Raw genomic sequence first — 13603 nt, 5'->3', positions numbered from 1 at the left:
CAATCTACCAACTACCATAACCTACCACATAACCTACCAATCTACCATAAAGATAAATATATATAAGTTTAATTCAAGAATTATAATAAGTTAAGGAAATTAAAAAATGTAAATTTAAATGAAAGCTGAAATTACTGACAAATAGGTAAGTTTATAACGGTATTCTTCAAGATTTTATTAAGGAAAATTGTTCAATAACTTTTCAAAGATTGAGTTTTCTCGCCTTCTCGTTTTCAACGGAGAGTATCGCAAGCAACGTCAATCTTTTTTGACGTCAGGCAATTGTCAGCAATATGCGTCGTGCTATCCACAGATTTTTTTGTCGGTATTTTTGATTATATTGAGTGCTTCTAATGGTGGTAGGGTTTGTTTTGACACCTTGCCAAACGCTTCCTTAAATATTTGCAGCATACTAATTTACAGTAGGGCAATTCCATTTTTACCATTTTAAATTGGTATAGATGTGGAAAATTCTGTAACAAAAGCTAAGAATAATGGTGTAACTATTTTTTAATTAAAATGGTTAATTGATTTGGGCGAGGTATTTTAAATGTTTTTTTTATAAAAAAAATAAATATTACAAGTTTAACTAATTATGTTTAAAGCGCTGTACGGAACAGTAAAATAAGAAACTTCTACACAAATGATGTAAACAACCACAACATAAAAAATATTCAAAAGAGACTATGCTGTCAAAATATATTTAGGATTTAAAAGAATATATAATAACATTTCCAAAAAATAGCATAATATAGCATAAATCTAACTCAACTAAGTAGGATGGTCCAAATGTGAACTTGTCCCTTCTTAATCTACTTGAAAAGCAGCGTGATCAACAAGAGCTACCTAAACTTCTTAACGTTGGGACTTGTAACCTTCATGTAATACATGGGGTTTTCAAATCAGGTTTTCAATCTGTTGAATGGAATATAGGAAAGTTAATGCAAGCATCATACAAACTTTTTCATGATTCACCAGCTAGAAGAGCTGATTATGTAACTGTTACTGAATCCTTTTCCTTATGCATTTTGCTCAACACGCTGGGTTGAAGACCAAAAAGTTGCAGAAAGACTTTGTTTAATTTGGGAGAATGTTAAAAAATAATCAAGTATAGGGAGACTCTTCCTAAAAGTAAGCAACCAAAATGCAAGAGCTATGAAACAGTGTTAGGGGGAACAAAAGATGAGTTAACTGTGACTAAATTGAAGTTTTTTTGCTACATTGCAAGTTTGTTGTAAAAAATTTTACTGAGATATCAAACCGATGCCCCAATGATTCCCTTTCTTTTTGAAGATTTGTTCTCAACTGTTAAAAGTTTAATGGGTTTGATTATAAAATAAGATATCCTTAGCAGCATCGTCAATGGCAGACAACTTCAAAAATTTGATTTCACTAAAAAGGAAAACTTTCTGCCATTAAAATTAATGACAATTGGATTTGCTGCAGAGCATGACATTATTAAATTGAGGAGTAAGGATGCGTTATCTCAGGATGTCATCAACAGATTCATGAAAGATTGCCGTCTCATTGTCATTGGAATCCTGGAAAAAATATTCGAAAGAAGTTTAAATCGATTTTCTTTTCTGGAAGCAACTGGTTGCATCAGTCCAGTGTCAATTCTTTTTAAACAAAAAGCTGATCTTCTTCATCAGATGAAATCTGTACTACATCTAATTCTTTCTTGCTCACATATTACTTCAAATGAATGTGATCAGGCTTTTATACAATTTTCAAAGTTGTTAGAGGAAAGTTCAGCTACTCTTTTACCCGCATTTAAAAATTTAGACACCGAAACCGTTTAGACAAGTTTTATTTTGAAACCATTAAAGTTGGTGTAGATTACAAAGTTTTATCAAAAGTTTTGATATTTGTTTTTACGTTTGTTTCACGGGCAAGCATCAATTGAGAGAGGTTTCAGGTATTAACAGTAATATGCTCGGCGAAAACAGTATTTGATTATTTATTTTAATTTTGAAACAAATAGGTTGGTTCATTACTCATTGGGGGATTATAATATAACTGCAAGTATATTGTTTAATTTAAGTATATATAATTTTTGTTTAGTGTAATGATCCTTGTTCTCGTGATAATAATTGTGATGATGGTGAAAGTAACAATGATCCATATTTTTATGAAGAGATGTCATATTTATATAATTACAAACACTTGCTTAACTTAGCAAAAGCAGCAATACGTTATGGAATTAGTAACAGTGCCGCTGCTCATTTAGGTACAGGGTTACTAATTGACTATGGCATAGTAACAGCTGCTGAAAGAACTAATATCATTACAGAAAAGAAAATTTTTAGTCAGAAGTTTAGAATAGAAGAACAACTTGACATTGACCATAGTAAAGAGGTTTTTCATTTAAAAGTTATTGGAGTTGATGATAAAAAAGATAAAGAAACGCTTGTTCACACAATTACTTACAATTCAGAAGGTGAGCCAATTATAATACCTGGAATTGAAAAAGAAGCACATCTCGCATTTACTGCAGAAATTGGAACAAAGACAAGAAAATAATTAATACATAAAATTATTACAAGTGGAACTGGAGTTTCCAAAGCAAATGCAACTAAAGAAATTTTAAATGAGTTTAACAGCACTAAAACTCTTGAAGCTGTGGTTCTTGACAATACAAGTTCAAATACTGGTACAGACAATGGTCTTGTTGTTAAGCTAGAAAAATTTATAAATAGAAAATTACATTTAGTTGGATGTCAACTACACCAAAATGAATTGCCATTAAGACAAGTAATTATTCTACTTGATGGAAACACATATGATCCAAAGAAATATAAAGGTCCAGTTTGTTCATCGGTTTCAGAAAATTCCATACATGAACTCCCTATAATAGTTTTTTATACAATAATGTCCGAAATTCAGCATTTATGGATGAGCATGTTGTTTCTGATTTAAGTTATGATAAAAGAAAATTGTATGAATACACCATTGGTATATCTAGAGGTAAAATTTCAAAAAAGTATGCAATGATAAAACCTGGACCTGTGAACCATACAAGGTGGTTGACACTTGCATTACGCATTATGTATAAATATACTAGAGAAACAAATCCATCGGCAGAGTTGGTTATGATAACGAAGTATATAGGGTAAGTATATTCTCCAATTTGGTTTGCTATAAAACGATCAGGTCATTATAAAGATTCAGCAAAAATTCTGTTTAAAATGATTGAGTTGACTAAATTGCAAGATAAAAAGATTCAAGAAGTCGTTTTTAAAAACTTAGCTGGAAATTCATTTTGCTGTTTACAGGAGAATTTTCTCTATTGCATGATAATGGATGATGAGAAAGTAAATCGCGACAAAGCCATAGATCGAATACTCATTATTAGGAAACTAAATGAGGAAAATAAAGAATTTGTTCCTAAGCTTAAACCCAAAACAATAATGAAAATTGATTTTGATTGTAACTGCTGGATTGATCTTGTTCAAATATGCCAAATTGAAGTGGAACCTCCTACTAAAATTTATTTTTCATCTGTTGAACTGATGAACGCAAAAGAATCTGGAAAGGTTTTACCGCTTACATTTCTTCCAAACATTTTCAGTCGGTTGAACGTGCAGTTAAGTCAGTAACCGAAGCATCAAAACTGGTTTATGGTCTCAAAAAAAGGCACTATTTTATTCTTACTAAAGATCAGAGTAGGAAAGAAAATCATAGAAATGTTACCAAAAGCATATATTTTGTTCCAAGCATTTTAAAAAATCTGTTAAATGTAACTCTTGTAATATTAATTGTAATAAGAACAATTTATTTATTTGAACTTTATTTATATAAATTTATAAAATTAAATTTATATTAGTTTTCCAAGGTTTAGGTATTAGAAAATGAACTGATTCTTTTTTTTTTTAAACGGTAAAAAAATATAAAAGGGTTTAAAAATAAAATCATTTTTAAGTCTCACTTTCTTGTTTTTGGGGTGGTCAAGGCATTATTTAGGAAAGGTGACACGAATCTTAAATAGGCTTTTTATAAAAAAGTTTCCTAAAATGAAACATTTTTTTTATATATTGATCATAGCAGTGGGTAGGATTCCCCACGCAACTCAACTAAGTCCTAACTGGAAGCGGGGGCAGCCAAAACTTTTAACAACTTTTTTTTAATTGAAAATATATTTATATACTTTTAATTATACCCAGTTTTGTCATCACTCATTTATATCTTACTTTTATACAATATTGATTTAAAGTTTATGTGAGAAACTATACTTAAACACCATTATTTGAATTTTGTTAAAAGTTGCACTGACATTATTTGAACAGTAGTCATTTTTTATTTACTTGTTTACTTTAATTTTCATTTTATTTCGTAATATTTGTAAATAATTTGTATTACGAACGGTATATACTTTTAATATTGAATTTAATTTTTTAATAAAAAACATATTTAAAAAGATAAAAACAAAAAAAATAAAAAAATAAAAAAAAAAAAAAATTGATGTATGTGAATGGATGTATCTGCAAATAATGTATGATACTTTTGGAAGTTAACCATCCTTTGACAGTGGTTTAGCATTTTTGTCGGTGGAAGCGTAAACGTAAACGCACCAACATTTGATAAATTCTTCTACACAATCTTTTGGACATCTTTAAAGTGCATTTGGATGTACTTAGTGCAATCATATTCTTAATATTTTCGTTTATTTATTAATTAATTAACAATTAAGATTAGTGTAATTGTAAGACACATTTGAGTAACAAGAATCAGTGATCTTTTAGATGCGAGTAAGATGCGAGACGTAATTGTTTATCAAGAAAATTATAATATATATTTTTTTCGCTTGAGTCATGCGGTTCAGAAGAATTAGCATTTTAATTCAAGCCATAAATACCATAACTAAAGAAAAGTTTAAAATTTGTATTTATTTAATACATAACATGGTTTTTTTCTCAGATTTGACACCATTTCAAAAAAGTTGCTTTTTAAAAATGTCTTTAAATATAATATATATATTTATTTACTTTTTTAGTCCATTTAAAAAATGTTGTTTTTAAATAGTTTTTTATATATATTTTTTAACGGTTTCTTTTATTTATACTTAACTAAAGTTTGTTTTGCGAAACGGTTTTTTTTCGCGTCGTTTTTAATTGCTTTTTTTAGTAATTTCGATTATTAACGCTGAACTTATTTGCTTTGCGCGGACAATAAAATAAATAAACCGACAAGAATGTAAGTTAAAAAAAATGTTATAATAAAAAGGCTTGCAAATTCTAATTAGTAGTGACCTTAATAATGAGTTAAAAACTTACGTGGAGAATTTCCAGAAACAAAAATAAAGTTTTATTCTGTTCATTTGAACTGCTTTAAAGTAAAGTGCCAATGCTAAAACATTCATTTCTTTTTCCAACTTCTTAAAAACGTGTAGTTAGACCTCCACTCAGTCTCAATCTAACTAAGAGGAAGATAATGTGAGTAACCCTCTGATGTGCACTTCAACTTCTTCAGCTAGTTTTGCCACATGTTCATCAACTTCATTTTTGCACATTTGCAGCCAAAATCTCAGTAAGCATCAAAGAAAATAAAAAGCATAAATGTAATTTAAAGCCTTTAATAGTTGAAACATGATGATAGTATCACAAATACAACAGATGCTTCGCACAGAAGTGACACTTGCAGATACTTATCTAATGATAAGTATCCCCTTAATTGATAAGATCTCCTTGGGCGGAACGGCTGGCTGTAAGAGAGAGATGCTGTATCATCAAAATGAATCTAATAACCAATATACTAAAACCAATAAACGCTATTTCCAAAATGAATTTTGACACAGGGTAGCAAGAAATGGTTAATAAATGAAAAGGATATTTTGGGAAATCATATTTTGGGAAGAAAAGAAGGTTTCAAAACCTGGAAAAAGTTCACAGAGCAATCCTAAATGCATGAGACATCTTCATCTCATTTCAATTGTTCCTAGAAATGGATGGAGGCAACAGTCAGGATAAAAATGAACAAGCTGTCGATTAAGGTTTTACCCAACAAATTAACAACGGAGCATAAAGGCGGAGAAGCATTCTTAAAAGAATAGTGTCAGTGATTATGCACTTGGCGGATATAATATTGCATTTCGTGGAGGCTCATCGAAGCTGTACAACTAAAATGTTAGGAACTTCCTTGGTCTTATCCAGTTACTTGGTTAATTTTAATCCAGTTTTGATGGTGCATTTACGGCGAATTAAAGATGCAGAAAGACGTTCACAAATGCTAAGTGTCAATATTTAAAACTAAGTCGTTAGTTCTTACCTTCGCATATAAAAGAAGCTATTGTGAACAAGGTCGAGTTTGAAAAGTATTTTTAGCTGTTATGGATTGCACTGCAGACCTTCGTCCAAAAGACCAAACTTCTCTAATCATCAGCTTCCCTAGTCGAAATATCTTATAGGATCGTAAAGCAATCCTATGGAGCGCATAGAATTCCGATATAGGTATCCTTTGGGAATCTTATAGATCCCAAAGGATACCTATAGGAATCCTTTGGGATCTATAAGATTCCCAAAGGATTCCTATAGGTATCCTATAGGTTCTTTAGGAACCCTTACGCAATCCCATAGGTCCTATAGGATTCATATATGTATCCTATGGATTCTAAGGATACCTTTTTGATTCCTATTGCGCTCCTATAGCTTCTATTGGATTCATATATGTAACCAATAAAATCTATAAGATTACTATAGGACCAATATGATACCTATAGGAATGCAATTGCAATTCTATAGGTCCTATAGGATTCAAATATGAAGAATAAAACTGCTATAGGGTTAATAGTAAAATCCTATATAAATATTATAATTCCAACAAGATTTATAGAACTCCTTACAAATTAATCAATTTCCTAACGAAAGTAATTTTCTGTAATAACTCCTATTAGGTTCTTTAGGCTTTTTAAATGTAAAATACAACTTTCTCACTGGAAATTATAATCAACAACGTGTATTTGTCCAGCCGATTTCAAAGCGAAAAAAACCTAATGGAATGTAATATATTCCATTAGTTTTTAATTTGCTTGAAATTATTTTGGGTTTGATAACATAGCTTGATTTAATAATTACTTTTTTTTTGTTAATAGTTGGTATTTTTTAATGATGAGGTGGCATTGTAGTTTAGTTCAATCATAAATTTAAATGTTTTGAAAAAGCCAATAGCGCTTCGATAGGCTTGGCATATTTATGGCTTTAAAAATTAATACTGTTTAAATTAATTTTGGGTCATTTTAAAATATTGTTGCTTTCGCAAAGTAAATGTAAGACTTTATTATTCAGTTGAAATATAAATTGAAATTTATTTAATAAAAATTTCAGAGTCTGAAATAACAAAATGTTATTGTTTTCATTCATTCAATGAATCTGAATCAGAAAATAATTTTTATTTTTTTTATTTTTTTTATTACAATATTAAACACAATATTTACAAACATATCAATAGGAAAAATTACATGCAAAGAAGTCGTTAAAAAAATAAAAATAATAAAGAATAAAGATAAGATCGCGGAAACTCAAAGAAGACCATACAGGTCTTGTCACCGAGAACCGCTGTTTAAGATCTTTGAACTTAATTTAGATTTTTGAAAAACAAAAATAAATAAATACAAATTTTAAACTTTAGTTATGGTATTTATGGCTTGAATTAAAATACTTATTCTTCTGAACCACATGACTTAAGCAAAAAAAAAAATATCATAATATTCTTGATAAACAATTACATCTTGCATCTTACTCGCATCTATGCGATCACTGATTTTTGTTACTCAAATGTATCTTACAATCGTCTTAATTGTTAATTAATTAATAAATAAACGAAAATATTAAGAATATGATTGCACTAGGTACATCCAAATGCACTTTAAAGTTGTCCAAAAGATTGCGTTGAAGAATTTTATTAAATGTTGGTTAACTTCCATCATACATGCAATATTTGCAGATACATCCATTTGCATACATCAATTTTTTTTTTTTTTTTTTTTTTTTTTCGTTTTTTTTTTGTTTTTGTTTTTGTTTTTATCTTTTTATATATGTTTTTTATTACAAAATTAAATTCAATATTAAAAGTATATACCGTTCGTAATACAAATTATTTATAAATATTACGAAATAAAATGAAAATTAAAGTAAACAAGTAAATAATAAATGACTACTGTACAAATAATGTCAGTGCAACTTTTAACAAAATTCAAATAATGGTGTTTAAATATAGTTTCTCGCATAAACTTTAAATCAATATTATATAAAAGTAAAATATAAATAAGTGATGACAAAACTGGGTATAATTAAAAGTATATAAATATATTTTCAATTGAGAAAACTACTTTTTTTAGTTTTCTTTTGAACATATAATTATTCCATTCATGAGAAAAATCAAAATTTTTTAAAATTATTTGGTTCTATAAAAAAGCTCCACTAAAAGAAATGCAAAATTTACCAAAGTTTGTTTGAAATTTTTGTTGTTTAATAAAATTAACATTTCTTCAAGAATATTTATTTTTCCTTTTAAAGAATATAAATCAAAAAAGGAAGCTGGAGATGAGTTGGTTTTACATTTAAACATAAAACAAAGAGCATTATAAACATTTACTTGATATATATTAAAAACATTCATGTTAAATAAGAGTGGTCTTGAGTGAGTAAAACGATTATTGAAATTTAGAAGACGTGCAATATGCTTCTGCTGACAATAAAGTGGCTTTAATTTACTTTTATGGGTACTGCCCCATGCAATATTAACATAATTAATATGACAGTGTATAAAAGAGTAATATAGTTGAGTTAATAAACGTTTGTTTAAAACGCTTCTTGTTTTATATAAAACTCCAATGTTTTTTGCAATTTTGTTGCATTGATGTCCAATGTGATTCTTCCATGATAAATTTTCATCTTTAATGATACCTTGAAAATTTGTGAAAATTGCTCTTTTTATTTGAATATTATCAGTATGAAGAAGAGGCATATTATTTGGAAGTAAATGTTTTTTAAATCGTGGATGAAAGAAAATCCACTTAGTTTTATCAATGTCGAGTGAAAGTTTATTTGACTTAAACCAGTCAGATATTTTTGTTAGTTCAATGTTCATATCATAAAAAAGTTTATTGATGTTATTATTAGATAGGAATAGGTTTGTATCACCAGCAAACATTATAGTTGTTAATTTTGAGACTTCATGGAGATCGTTAACATAAACTAGAACTAACAAGGGTCCTGGTATAGATGCCTGTGGAACTCCACAGGAAATAAAATTTTAGCTTGTATTGAAAAAAGAAGATTGGAAAAGAAATTATAACCGGTTAAGTATATACTCGATGAATTCCATTTTAAAGCAAATGTCGTTTTGAATTCTGTACATTATTAATGATAAAAGTAATAATAATAATTTAAGTAATAGCTAAATAATTAGATTAGACCTAATCCCGTTTTCAAGGTTTACTGCTTTACAAAAATTGCAAGCAAATTGGCTGATAGATAAATAATAACCATGTTTCGGGTGCGTTGTTTTAAAGACCACCACACACACACACACACACACATACACACACACACACACACACACACACACACACACACACACACACACACACATACACAAACACAAACACAAACACAAACACACACACATAAATATATTTATAATATACTTTCACCAGGTTGTAGATGTGCAAAAACTTATTGAAATATTGACCAGTTAAAGGAAAAAAATGATTATCACTATCTCTTTTAAATCCATGCTTGAATACTCAATCAATTCCTTTAAAAAAATGAAGCACTCAACTTTTTAAATTCTGATAAATCTAATAAATGACCTACAAAATTACTTGTTTTGCGCCATTCTTCTACAATGTCAAAAAACACTCTATTCTCCTATAGCTAACACGCCTGAGACCGACATGATAGAAAATATTTTGCTTAATTTTATTTTTAATTAAACGGTATGATTTTACAAATTCATAGCTTTTGAAAAATAAATTAATAAACTATATAGTAACTATCTATTTTTATCGTTAATTATTAATTTGAAAAGTTGAAATGCTTTGATATCAAAGTAATATAAAATAAGACATATGCAAATTTTATCTTAAAATACACTAATTTAATATTACTTTTTTTTAGGTGGACATAGGAAAAATTACCTAATTGACTGTATATTAGTATGCTACAATTATTAAAGGAAGCGTTTGGCAAGCTTTTAAAACAAACCCTACCACCATTAGAAGCACTCAATATAATCAAAAACGCCGACAAAAAAACCTTTTTACTAATCTGTGGATAGCACGACGCATATTACTGACAATTGCCCGACGTCAAATAAGATTAATGTTGCTTGCGATACCCTCCATTGAAAACGAGAAGGCAAGAAAACTCAATCTTTGAAAAGTTATTGAACATTTTTCTTTAGAATAATCTTGAAGAATACCGTTATAAACTTACCCATTTGTCAGTAATGTAAGCTTTCATTTAAAATTACATTTTTTAATTTCCTTAACTTATTACAATTCTTGAATCAAATTTATATATATTTATCTTTATGGTAGGTTGGTAGGTTATGTGCTAGGTTACGGTAGTTGGTAGATTGGTAGATAATGTATTAAAGTATTAAGTTATTGGTTGCAGCGCAAAAAACTTACATACGTAACTATTACTAGAGGGAGAGGGGCGCTACAACTACGTTTGGTTTTGGTTCCACCAACCAGTCAGAGTAAGGGTTTGGGTCAGCTCTTTTCGGTTGAACAAGAACTCGGTAACTTTCGTTAATGTGTATAAGCTATTATGAGCTTCATAAAGCTTTTACAAACTTTTTAACTCCAGCGTGGGTAGAGTTAACAAGTAGGGGAAAGGCGCCTATGATGGCATACTTAACTTTGAAGCTTCATTATTCAATATCCTGGAGACCAATAATAAAAGTTTTGATATGGAAACATTCCTTGTTACATCTAGAACAACAATTACCCTGGGAGTTTTCATCAGTTTTATTTCTTTTAGAAGTTATTCTTATTGTAAAAAAAAGCACAAGCATGCCATTATAGGCAACCACTGCTCCTATGATGGCATAGGGGAGGATGGGGCTAGTTAGGATCGAGGGTAACTTAATGATTTCATTTAACCTTAGAGTCTTCCCTCAGAAAAGCCAGAAATTACTCGAAACCATCTTAATTTACCATTTCATGCTACATACCAGCATTGTAAAATTTTGCGCATGCGCATAGGATATATCGCGTTTTACGTATTTTTTGGACCAAAAAAAAATTTTGGAGCATCACTTTCTTTTAGCTTTACTTAAAAATAAGTTTTTCTTATAAAAAAAAGGTTTTCCCAACTCGTCAATATTTCAACACCTCCAACTCGTCAGTATGCCATCATGGGTAAAAGTCATCATTTTTATTAAAACAAGCTGTGTCTGCTTTGTTCAAAAGATAAAATTAAAGTAACTATTCCACTAAATGCACAAAACTTGAATATAAAAAGAATATAAAATGCATGAAAATTTCGTTTCTGCACAGTTAATAGTAAAATCACAATCTTAAATATATGAAGGAAATAAAACTACAACAGCACATCCCAAAATCGATTTTTGTTGATTATAAAAACAATATTTGTGCACAAGGGACGTTTTTTTACTAAAACTAATGTAAAGTCAGTATAGTCATGTAGGTCTAATCATTTTTTTACCAAAACCAATTTTAATGGAAATATAACCGGTATGCCATCATAGGCGCTATGCCATCATAGGCGCCTTTCCCCTACGTTTTGATCAGCATATGCTACAACACTTGCGTAGTTTCAAAGAGGTCCCTACAATACTTTTATTTTGTATGAGTAAACTTTGAGTGTATATATAGATAATAATAAACAAATAACAATAATACCCAAACCAGTTCAAATGTAATAACTATGATCTATGAAAAAAAAACATATATATATATATATATATATATATATATATATATATATATATATATATATATATATATATATATATATATATATATATATATATATATATATATATATATATGAAGACCACACGGGTAAAACCACAGATGTCACATTTTTCTCATTTTGAGAAAAATGAAATTTAGTGTTTAGTGACATTAGATATCTGCTTATTAATAATATATTTAATTAAAAATATATTTTTATGACTATTTAGTCCTAACACAATATTTAAATGCAATTTTTGTGCTGAATACAAAAATTATTTATTCACAGTGTTCTTTTGAAAACAAGACACTCATTTTGGACATCTGTGGTTTTACCGTTGTAAATTCATCAACTCATAAACCACGTTAGCTTGTAACTATTTAGAGCACTTATTTTTTTAAAGGTTGATAATAACACATTGTAATATACAACCACAACGTACTAAGTGTGTGATGGGGTAATAAAGCGGCCCCCCCCCCCCCCCTTTATTTACATTAAAAAAATTCAAATAAAAAAATATATGAAAGTTTTTCTTTTAACTTTATACAAAATATCATTGCAACCTTTTCTCTTCCCCAACCTCATCTATTTATCATAAATGATTTCATGATGTCTTTGTACCATCACATTGTATCAAGTTTGTATAAGCCATACAAAAACCAATTGTGAACACACCGTTAATAAAAATGTGTTTTTTTAATTTCAAAGACAAATAAAATAAATTTTTCAAAAATAAGAAAATAGAATATCAAATGTCTTATTTTGCCCAGTTGGAAAATGTTTAATGAGTTTTGAAATTTTTAACAAAAAAGAGACAACAGAGCTATGTATGCTTGTTTCAGTTTATCAGCCACTTTGATCTTTGATCTAAACATAAGGATCATAACACACATAAAATTAAATATTTCCAATTTTCCATATAATTCAATTTTAACTAGCCTTTAATCTTTTAACTTTTTTAAGTGAACATGTCTTAAATGAACAAACAACCAAGAAGTTTGGCTTTGAAACTCTGCAAATTTCAGAAATTTTTCTTGTATCATGTTTGTATATAATATTGAATTATTATAGTTTTTTGTGAGATTGTATAGTGTTTCTGACAGACACTTTTGATTTGCAATGGCCATGTTTCTATCACATTCTGTAGGTGTCATGCCTATACAGAATGCAACAAAGTTCTAATTAGTAGTGAAATAGTAATGCTGTCAAGTTTTTCAGTTTTATGAACTAGATAATAAAATCGATCTAAAAATTTTCATTTTATACTTTGCCTAGCACATAAATTGCAAATTAGCTTGATATCTTTTATATTTGAGATAATTAATAATTTAAAATCATGCTGCATAGAACATGCATCATCAGACCAATAGTCCAATAGTCAAAATCAGTATATTGAGTCGATTTTTTACTTTGTTAGGATAGAAAAGGTACACTTTATGAATAAAAACAAAAGTTGAAATAATTCAAGAGAAAATTTTTGTCATTATAAAAAAAAACTTATTATATATATATATAAATATATATATATATATATATATATATATATATATATATATATATATATATATATATATATATATATATATATGTAAATTATGTTAGTGTATTTTACAAATAGAGTGCTCAATGTTCTTAAAGAACAGAGCAATAATAAAAGTTAGATAAGTGTTTTTTACTAA

This window comes from Hydra vulgaris, chromosome 03 (assembly GCF_038396675.1).
Source record: "Hydra vulgaris chromosome 03, alternate assembly HydraT2T_AEP".
NCBI classification, from domain to species: domain Eukaryota; kingdom Metazoa; phylum Cnidaria; class Hydrozoa; order Anthoathecata; family Hydridae; genus Hydra; species Hydra vulgaris.
This window is presented reverse-complemented; position numbering follows the sequence as displayed.